Source organism: Tinamus guttatus, unplaced genomic scaffold (assembly GCF_059628265.1).
Source record: "Tinamus guttatus ecotype Peru unplaced genomic scaffold, ASM5962826v1 Tinamus_guttatus_pri_ptg000676l, whole genome shotgun sequence".
Classification (NCBI taxonomy): Eukaryota; Metazoa; Chordata; class Aves; order Tinamiformes; family Tinamidae; genus Tinamus; species Tinamus guttatus.
This window is the reverse complement of record NW_028289210.1, coordinates 1,617,635-1,628,650: the sequence shown is the minus strand read 5'-3', so window position 1 is coordinate 1,628,650 and position 11,016 is coordinate 1,617,635.

Sequence of the window (11,016 nt, the reverse complement as noted above, 5' to 3'; positions counted from 1 at the left end):
TGTTAGGCATTTGTTTTATACTCCCAAGGATGTCTAATTGCATACTAATAAAAACACTGTAACTCTAAAAATATATGTCAGTTGAATGAGAAGACGAGCAGAGGTAAGGTTAGTGACACACAAATGATTTGGATAAGGAATGACTCTAATCTTTAAAGCAGTAGACAAAGATGGGGGCAATCCTGCATACTTTTTTTCTGCAGAAGAATTATGTGATGTTGCCTCTCTAACAAATAGTTTGAATACTTTTCCAGGATGTTGAAGTTCAGGTTCAGATTGCTCTACTTCTGGTGGGAATGTGAAATCTACACCCGGGTGTTTGGATGTGAGGCATTTCCAAACATGGGAGAGTTTCATTCCTGAGGAGTGATATTCCATTTGGGGCAGGAGCAGGCAAGGTATGTAGCCCAGGGGCCAGCTGGGGGGCAAAATGATCAGTACAGATCGATGATTTGCACCCGGCTCTGCTGCACATGGGCCAAGTGTTGAATGAGTAAGAGGAAAGGAATATTTTTGTTGTTCTTGTGTGGAGTTAAATCTGGGAGTTTAAGTCTCTGTTACTTCTCTCTTTGTTTCTTTTTGGCTGAATTGGCCATTTGCCACTCATGTTTAGTTTTAGACATTGAACAGCATCTATAACTTAATCTTTTCAGTGCATAAGGGAGCTTGGTTGCTCATCTGAGGGTGGTGTAGTCTAGTAAGTGGCAAGACATTTACATTCTCTTGTGGATCTAGTTCCACTTACAAGATGAGGAATAAGGAGATACAAAAATGTAATTGTTTCAACATACCTATAATTACTATCTGCTATATGAGGATCACTGCAATGCATTATGTTTCCTTAAGTGATTTGCCTATTGCGTTATGTATCAGTTATGGTAGGCCATAATTATCTTATAAACAAAAATGATGAGTAAGAATTGAAGCAACTTTCTTTTAACATTTTTAGTACTTCATTTTGCCTCAACTCTTTCACTTTCTGCATTTCTTCTCTAGATTTAGAGGAAAGGTTTGCTAAAAAGTATGTGTGACAGTGTTGTCAAGCTAGCTTGTAGACAAATATGTTAGAAAACAAACTATGAATTTCATCCTTGTATTGCCCTAAGGTTCATATTATGGGCGAGCAGTGGGAAAGTACTGGTTTATTTGAGTGTAAAAGAGGAGTCAAAAGGCTCTCAAATGTTTTTCAGAAAATAAATTTATTACAACTGCGGCTGATTTCTGGGAAGGGTATTTTAAGGGATAGAAGAGTAAAATGGTCCTTTACAAAAGCTGTTAGCAGTGCTCAAGTATTTCATAGAAAATATTTTTGCATCTAAAGACCACACTTGAGTATTAACATCAAGTGCTGTGTTAAAAGTCACTGTGAATTGCCTCTTTTTAATAAGGTTTTCAGTGATACCTTTATGCTCTCCAGAGTGGTGAATTCAGCAAAACTAAAAACCTTCGATAAGGAGGAAGTGCTGGTGCAACCTCAGCAACTGCTCTTTGACCTGGCAGTAGCTACGGGGAGGTGTCTGTATGCATTCCCGCTCTGTTTCCAGGGACAAGTATGCATTTTAAAGTCAGGAAGGAGAGTAGAAAATAAGTACTGATTTAGGCACCAGTAGTATTGTCGTGATTTCTCATGAAGTTCTGATAACAAACATTTTGTCCTCAAAGTGGGAGGAGGGCATGTGTATTAGTGCCTGAAAGAGGTGCTTCTCATTTCAGTAGCATGTTATGAAGAATGGCATGGATTTGTATACAACCATGTTGTTAGCAGTGTGACAGCAATACGAGTGGCTTGCATTTACTGAGGGATATATGAAAGAGTAACAAAACTTAAAATGTTCATCTTGTTCAAGGTTGAAAGACTGATAAAATGCAAATAGAATGATGCTTTAGTAAAATTTAGTTCAGAGAAAAGAAATTATTTCATTTGATGTTTCTCACTGCTTGTGTTCCCATGATCTTACTCACAGTTTGGGTGATGGAGATCAGCTGATCAGCTCTCATCTCAGTCAGTATTCAAGAATATAACCATGTTTTCTGTTAACTGGGACGAGCTCTGTAGTCAAATCCATGGAAGGTAGTATGCCTTGACAACTCCTTTTCACAAAATTACAGAATAGTCAAGCTTGGGAAGAACCTCTCTAGATCATGTAGTCCAACCACCCTGTTCAAGCAGGGTCATCTAGATCACATTCCACAGGATCATGACCAGGTAGGTTTTGAGTATCTCCAGCAAAGGAGATTCCTCAGCCTTGCTGGGTAACCTACTCAGGGGGTCTATCACCCTCACAGTCAGGTAGTTTTTCTCATGTTCAGATGAAACTTCCTGTACTTGCATTTGTGCCTGTTGCCTCTTGTCCTATCACTGGGCACCACTGAAAATAGTGTAGTCCCCTCCTTTCCTATATGTTATTTGGAGGCTGGTGTGGCAGAGGGAAGCATCTTTTCTTCATGATGGTTATGGTACTGAGCTGTTAAATTCTTCAACACGGAAGATCAGATCAGGATAACACTTTCTTTAAAATATGGTGCCTAAAGCTAAGGGCTTGACCTTAACATCAAATCAGGTAACGGCCCTCAAAGTCCTGGCTGAATACTTGTGGTTAGCCTGGTTTATCTTGCTTTATCAAATTACTGTTGATTTATCTGCTACTGTTAATCAAAATTGAGACAGGTTATGTGTGGAGATAGACTAATCGTGGATTAATACAGTGCACGTCAGCTGTCTTAAGAAAATCAAAGCTGCTTTTGTAGAAGAGCATTTAACGGGTTGTGCTGAACAGAAGTGCAAGTGTTTTACTGGCAAAAAGGATGTGACACTATTTCCTATGGTGAATATGTCCTGTTTCCTAAATGTTCTCCCATCTCTGAGGTCAAAACTTGTGCTTTGGGCTAGGCATCCTTAGGTTTTCAAACCGCAGAGCATTAGCACTGTATTATTCTGTATTGATTTGACTTCATGGGTATGTATGTCTTCGTTTTCTGAGAGTGAATTACTCTTTTTCCAGTGTTTGAAAGGATATATGATGTCAGCAGATAAACTGAGTCCTGTCTCCCCTGTTAGTGGGAGAATATAGTGTTACTGGATGTCACGTGCTTTTCACAGCATTAGCTCCTGTAGGATCGAGCGGTGAAAGAAGTGCTTAGTGCTACCATGCAGTTATATTTACATCATCTTTAAACAGTATTAAAAATTCTCAAATGCAGGAAAGAAGGAACATGAGTGGTCATTGAAGTGGATATAGGTATTTAAAAGTTGTTGTTGCAGGATAATGTGTTCTAAATTTGTAACCTAATTACTTATAGAAATAAGATAAAAGCTGATCAGCTTGGCATTGTCTTCCTGGGCTGAGTAAAGAAGTGACTTATGAGACCAGCAGTATTTACGGTTTGGTTTTGACCAAACCAGAATCGTCTGTTTCACAGTTCACTTCTTTTTTCAAAAGTTGCTAAAATGCTTCTTGAGCTTCAAACTCTTGTTAGATTAGTGGACTACATTTTTTTTTCCCTACTGTATTATCACTTTTTGATTCCCACCCTCCACCCCTCCCCCATTTTTATCATATTCATTGAGTGTGTTCTGTGTTTTTTCTCTCAAGACTTTGACTCCTGTGATACAATCTCTTCCTGGCACATGTTTCTTCCAGGTGTTAGGATGAGTACTGGCTACAACTACTAGAGTGTAGTACTTGTGTTCTGGGAGGAAAAATGGCTGTCGGGGCTTCTAGAGCCTGATAGACACTTTCTGCCTTTTAGCTGGCTTAGATTTTTTTCTCCATTGCCTCAGCAAATAAGACAAAAAGAAAGGAAGTGGGATTGCAAAGAAAGCTAAGAATCTGAAAAACATATGTCATTTGTCCTTTCAGAAGAAAAAATCCAAAGGGTAGTTCTAAGATAACTGAACAGGAGAAAAGCTGTTCGAGAGAGGTTATTTTGACATATATGGTAGGTCATTTCTTTCTTTAACCTTTTGCCATTTTTCAGTTAAGGAGAAGTCAAAATGAATTGCAGCTGAGAGCTATTTCTCTCTGACTAAAGAATAAACCCTGTACTCTGTATCTCTGCCTTTAGTTGTGTGATGCTTTAAGGCAGTAGTTAAGATTTATTTTGCCCTATTCCTTATGAAATAATTGTTATAAATTATTTCTACTTTCATATCAGTGTCTTTTTTTTTTTTTTTTTTTTTTTTTTTTTTTAGACTAGCAAATCTATAACTATGACTGTTAGGGAGTAATCCTATGATTGATTTGAATAGGTAGGTTGTATCGTTTTTCCTTGGATCGATCTTGTTTTAGTGTGACCTTTTTGTATCTTTTCTGCTAGGTTTTTTGCAGCATTTCTGTAGCTCACTTTCTCACATTCTGTACTTCTGCAGACATTCAAACATGGATCTTAGAGCTGACATTCTCTAAAGAGACAAGATGGATAATAGTGGGAAGGAAACAAAGGTTATGTATTGGATTGCACCACTCCTACACTCTCAAATCTTATGACCTTTTGCTTTCTCTTTTCTATCCTATTACTGTATAGCATCTTAAAGTTGGATTGGCCTGTAAAGTAGTACCTATACTTAGCATTTCTTTCCTTCTGCACTGCCGTCATGCACTGTATTCTTTAGGTCTTATGATGCTCTTGTTCTCTTACCTCAGCACTGATGTATTCAAAGTTACCCCTTCTATTTCAGTGTGAATTTTCTATGCAAGAATGAAGTTGAACAGGAATACTGTTTTTTATGATCATGATATTAATGATGACTGTTATCTAGTAGTATGGAAAGGAGAGTAGTCCAGTACCAGTAGCTCCAAAAGTAATTTTTGGCAAGTGAGTAATGGGGTTATTACATATCTATGAAGTGTAATAGAATTGGAGGAGTTTCTTAGTTTCTGTAGAACTGGTGAGAACAGATTTTTCTTAGAAAATTATTTTTAACTGTAGTATCTGTTTGCTATACTTTTATCTAGTGTGAGTGACAGCTGGAAAGCCAACCAAGTGTTGACTGTATCAGCAAAGACATTGAGAAGATGACAGAAAATACCGTATTGTTGCTGTGCGAAACTGTCTTACTCTTGTGTGCAGTTCAGATCTCTACATCTAAGGAGGTAGGCAGCAGTAGAATCAAAGTGCAGCAAAAATATCCAAGGGAATGGAGCCCTTAGAAGATACTAAAAGACTGGAACTTCTCAGTTTGAAGAGAAGGCTAGACAGAAATATGATGAGGGTTTCAGGAAAAAGTCAAGACTCCAAGGCTGTGGAGCTTGCAAACGCAGGGTGCAGTTGTTTAATGTCTACTGTCCTTAATTCATCTAATGTCTTTAATTCAACAGTTGTGGATGCTTGGGGGAATACAGGTTATCCTCAAACAGCGTATCTGGTAGCCTCTGACAGAATTCCGGGCTTGGGAGACCACTGGTCTGAGTGACCCTGTAGGTCATTTCTCATATTCTTACTCTAATTGTGCAGAAGCCAGATTTTACTTCTTACTGAAATTTGCTCTCAAAAATGTTACCACATTTACCTGTTGTCAGGTAAATGCCAGAATATGCCATCCAGATACTGTACTACACTAGACTAGAAGCATGTAACAAGCTAGTCAAAAAGAAGGGAGGAACTAAAAAGCTGGGAAGCCCTAGCAAGGGAGGGTAATAAAAGCTCAGGCTCAGTTGAAAATCTTGATCTGTCCACTGAGGCAGTCAGGACACCGCTGTGAACTCCTCTCTGCAAAAATAGCATATTTGGTGTCATCACTGGGATTCCAGCAGCTCAGTTTTGATGAATGGACAGGTGAGGCTGTTACAAATACAGTTTCATGATATTGCATTTAGGGTTTATTTGCTGTACCTGTTTGGAAAGGAAAAGTGATCTTAAAACTTAAAAGTTCGGTTTAAAGTGGTGGGAGAGGATAGTCTGCAGAAGCAAAGTGTACACACTTTTTTTTTTTTTTTGAAGCTTTGCATATGTTTTCCATAGCTAATCAGTGGTGTTTCCTAATTTATAAATACTGAATGTTTGGTCTTAATGAGTAAGTGCTAGGGTGATAACCACACAGTGCACTCTTAAAGATTTTCATTTAATGGAAAGTATAAAATGTGAAACACCACCTCTCTAGTAGTAAAGTATTAAATATTTGCTTTTTTTTTTTTTTTTTAATTTAACAACTTGAGTTGCAAACTTGAATTTATGTGTACTTGTTCCTCTAAGTTGCTTTCTGAATCCTATTGGTGAGAACTTCATACAATTTCTCCTCTTGTCAATATTTCTAAAGTATTTTCTATACAAATATTTGATGAATGCAGCTGCATACCTAAGTGGCTGTAGCAAATGTAGACTAGTTTTGTGTTCTAAGTGCACACTCTTATTGGATCTTAGAAAAATATTTAACATTGTTCTACTGTTCCTTCTAGTGCTGCTTCTGACCACTGTAGATGGGACTCTGTGATAATTAACATTCCATGCAAAACCTCATTTTTTTTTTCTTAGAGCTACTTTAAAGCTGAGTGTTTAGGCTTTAAGGTACATAATATGACTAAGTGGAGCCTGTTAATTACTAATCCTTTAAGTTTACATTATGCTTTTGACACTGCTCTTGTGAGAGCAATTTTTTGTTGCTGTTTGGATGGGTTTGTGATGAGTGGTGCATCTGATTCTACTTATCAAAAAAAACCAAGGTTGTTGGTGATATACAAGTCAATTTTCACCCTTTCCTGTTCACCTCCTCTCATCTAGTTCATCACTTACAGAATTGTCAGAAAAGTACTTGTTTCTCTGTCATTTCAGTGTGGTGTGTGAAGGAGAGGGCCAAACTAAGGTTTGGGTCCCAGCACTGAAGTAGCCGAGGTGTCAGTACACATTTATTCCTGCCAACCCTGCTTTGGGGATCAGTGACTTCTGACCTGGAGTTGGGCAGAGTCTACAGCCAAGGATAGTAACTTAATCTGCTGCAACAAGATTTTCTAGAGCTTGTCTATCAACATCTTTAAATTAATCTTTCATCCCTTCAGCTCAGCCTATTTTTCAGACTTATTTTCTTCTTTACTTGAAAAAGATCGTGCAAAGAAATAACAATTGGCCTGGTATCCTATAATGACTTTTTGCAAGGACCTCCATTTCTAACTTCTGACTTGTGCTTGGGGGTTAATAGCTTTCTCCAAGTATATTATTGCTGTACGTACAGCATTTTAGGTGTTAAGGATTAACATATGGTTATATTAATATATTCTTACAGTTGTATTCCTGAAAACTTTTATTTAATAGTTGCAATTTGCTTCAATTTCTGGATTTAAAAATATACCGAGCAGAAAGGCATTACCTTAACTCAGTGTACATAACCAGAGCATGGGCAGAACCAAACTCAAAATAGAGGCATTGGTAATAGGAGATATTGATAATAGATTTATCTAAAACAAATTGTCTTGTGAATAGGAACCACTTGAATGCGCTTTTAAAGTTTACAGGAGCAAGGAAAAAGTGTATTCATTGATTTAATTTGTTAAAACCTAAAATTCACTTGTAAAACATTCCTGTTTATGTTCAGAATTCCAGAATTGGTCTTGAGACATGGTGGATGAATATCTACAATGCTTTTTAGTCAGTGGGGATATGGTATGTTCTGGTTTCAGTACTTGAAAATTGTTAGGTAAAATTTTATTGGAACTTGCATACAGCTGTGAATATTAACTAAATATCTGGAAATACAAATCTTGTCGTAAGTATAAAGATAACAGATTTTTCTCTGGAGTAAGTAAATATTTTTCTTTTTAATTTAATATAGGAGCTGGCTTTAGACTGACACTACTTCCTGAATAGATAAGTACCTTCCCATGGATAGGTCAAATGAAAAAGCACATTCAAACTCAGAATTCCTGCAAGTGGTGGGTGAGGTCTGTCCATTTGCACCCCAAACCATGGGACACCTAAATATTCCTAGTTTTGCTCTATTATTTTCTGAAGAATGTTCTCTATAAAAAAAAAAATTGTTTTTGCAGGCATTTTACCGTGGTAGAACAAAATTCTATTCTGCTCGTACTGCTGAACTGATGTGCTTTTTCAGGGATTGGACAACGTTGAGACTCTAGTAAAAGACAACTCCTCTCAAAGACTTTCTTAAATAAAATCTAGTGTCTATATTTACTAAAATCTAGTGAGTGTATATGTCAGAAGGACAAAAGGATTGCAATTCCCTAGACTTTACTTTGGAAACTGAAGGCAGTATCATAGGTACTGAGGTTCCTGGGTGACATATTTGTTGTTTCCACTGAGAATCACTACTGCCTGCTCCATTCGTTATTCTCAGCTTTTCAAATGAGCTTGAGGGATAAGCTGACCTAAATTGCATCATAATTTGAGGTGACAAATACGATGTAGTGGCTAGTGAGTAATCTGTATCCCAACTAGTTCTTTGCTATTTTCTAAGGTGTTGTCGGTAAGAAACAATGATAAAACTGTCAGGACTGAGAAAAGATCAGGCATACCAGCTTTGAATTGCCTCACTAACCCAGTTGGTTGATTTGGCACTGAAGATTAAACCCAGTGACCTCCCTTGCAGCCAATTACTCTGAGTAATTGGTACATGAGCAATGTTGCTGTGCTTGTTCGAGTGGCCAGTCTTTGTTAATTTGAAAAATACACATATTTGGAAAAAAAAAGCTGTTTATCAGGCTGCAAGCAAAATGCTAAAGTTGCTGAGGTGTTCTTGATGTGTTTGAGAAAAGTCTGTGTGTGGTTTTTTCAGTTTTGTATTTTCTACTGAAAAAATCTCGAGATCAAGAAAACAGGGCGAGAACCTGTCTTCTCACATTGCAAGTTTAGAAAGCAAAATCTTGTTACATGCACTGTGTGATTAAAAAAGGTTTCAAGTGCTCAGAGGGCTGGGAGGAGGGAAAGTCGCATGCAAACGGCTAATAACAAACCCCTGTGTAAGGTGTTAGAACAGTCATGGAGGTGCTTTTTTTTCAGTTTATTTCCATGTAAGGTACTTCTGCTGTTCAGCCCTAGCCCTCCTGGGTTAGTATTTGTAGATTTTTAGACAATACAATTTATTATAGTGACTTCATTGTTCAAGCTGTCTTGGCCTTCTTGGAGGATGAGTATTGCACCATATCTTTATTATTATCTTCATTTGAATACCAGGCTTAGGTAAGCTCTAAAATATGAAGACTCACTTTTGTACCTCTGACTGTAAAATACAGGACCCCAGTGTTTGCCATTACTTTTTGAGCCTTCCTACTATAATGCAAATAAGATATTTATAAAAATGATTTTAGATGAAGATGTAAAGACTGTGAAGTCTTTTTTTATTGGGGTTTTAAAATGTATTTTATTTTTTAGCCATTGTCCTGAGCGGTACTTAGAAAACTGTGCTAGAAAAATTCTATTAATTGTCCTGCATTCAGGTCAGACCTCTTGATTATACTCAACTGCCCATTTTTTAGAGTTTCTTTTTACTCATTCATTATGAAAAGAATTACAGTAGTCTGAGGTCCTCCCTTACCCTTTCTAGTGAATTAGGAAATGAGGGGAGACAACAGTATTGCCCTATCAATATAATGTAGCTACTTGCAGTGTGTTCTTAGTTTTTCAGATGTTTGAATCCTTTTGTGTCTTATGCTCAATAAAAACTTGAAGTTATGACTTTAAGTTAGTAACTTATTTTGTAAGCAAACCAGTTCTTTCTTACCAAACATTCTATTTTTTTTTTTAAGTGATCAGTTTAACTTCTGTAGGCAGAAGTTAATTTTCTTATTTTACATATAAAAAGGCATGTAAAATAAGGTTTTTTTAATTTCTTTTATTTCATGTGAAAGCGTTGATGCATCTCTAGTAACTCACATTGCTCGTATTCAGATTTTTTTTCTCTTAAAAGGTGAAGGTGTGTTTGTTTTTTTTTTTTGCATAAAAGAAAAATGAAACTCTATAAATAATCTTGCTTGATCTTTTTAGAGAGCAGTTTATTTTTACTAAAAAGGATCAGGCATTTTCGTATAATGTGATCTAATATTTCTATTAAAATTGTTAGCAGACTTTCTAATATATTTTTATATAAGTCTCTGTACAGGACTGCCCTGCCTTTTATTCCTGAAGTATTAGTAAAAGTTATTCCATCCTACTAGCAACTGATTATTTAAAACAGTCAGAGGTAATTCAGGTAAATGTAAAGAAAATGCTATTTAAACTGTAGCTTTTCTCACTGAATTATATTATTGGGTTGATCAATTCTAATTGATTTTTAATTCACACTTTATCCAAAGTGCCAAACTTCCCATTTGGAAATGGGTGTCAGAAGTCCTAATCCAAGTAGATATGTTTGGATGCATTTGTGAAGTTGTTCTCTGAGAAAGCAAGTTGTTCTCATTGGCATCTTGGCTTTATCTGACATACAGGGTAGGCAAACTTCTTAATTTCTCTTTCAACCTCTGGGTGTTTCTTTCTTCCTTTGTTTGAAATCTTTGCTGCTAATCACCCAGGACTTTTTGGAGTGTTTCTGGCTTTTGTTTGTTCTTTCACTTGAGAATGCTTGCACTTGAGTTTCTTGTATTGACTTTGTCTAATTTCCTATGCATAAATTGACTCATCTACCCCTGATAAGAGGTAGTACTGCTTTTTGCAAATCTGTAACTCATCATAAATTGCAACTGTATTGCAGGAGTAGATGAAGTTATTATTTTACACGTAGATGATCTAACTTTACAACTGTTTGTTACTGGCAGTGGGAGGTTTCTTTCTACTGCCTTTTTATTGCACTAGTTTCACTTGTGGAGGGTGAGGCAGGGGCTTCAGAGTAATAGGAGAACTGTCTCTATTCTGCAAAATCGTATCCTCAGCTTAAGTGAGAAGAGTGGCTGTAATTGAGACTGTCATGAGTCATGGGTATCTGCACAGGCTTAGAGGAGAGTGCTCTGTGCTTCATGTTAGACTGCTCCAGTGCATTGGGGGAATATCCTGCTGTGAAATCTTCAGAAAGTATGTTTAGAAAACTAAATTCAAAAAACAAAACTGCTATACAAGAAAAAGGTAAGGTATTATTGA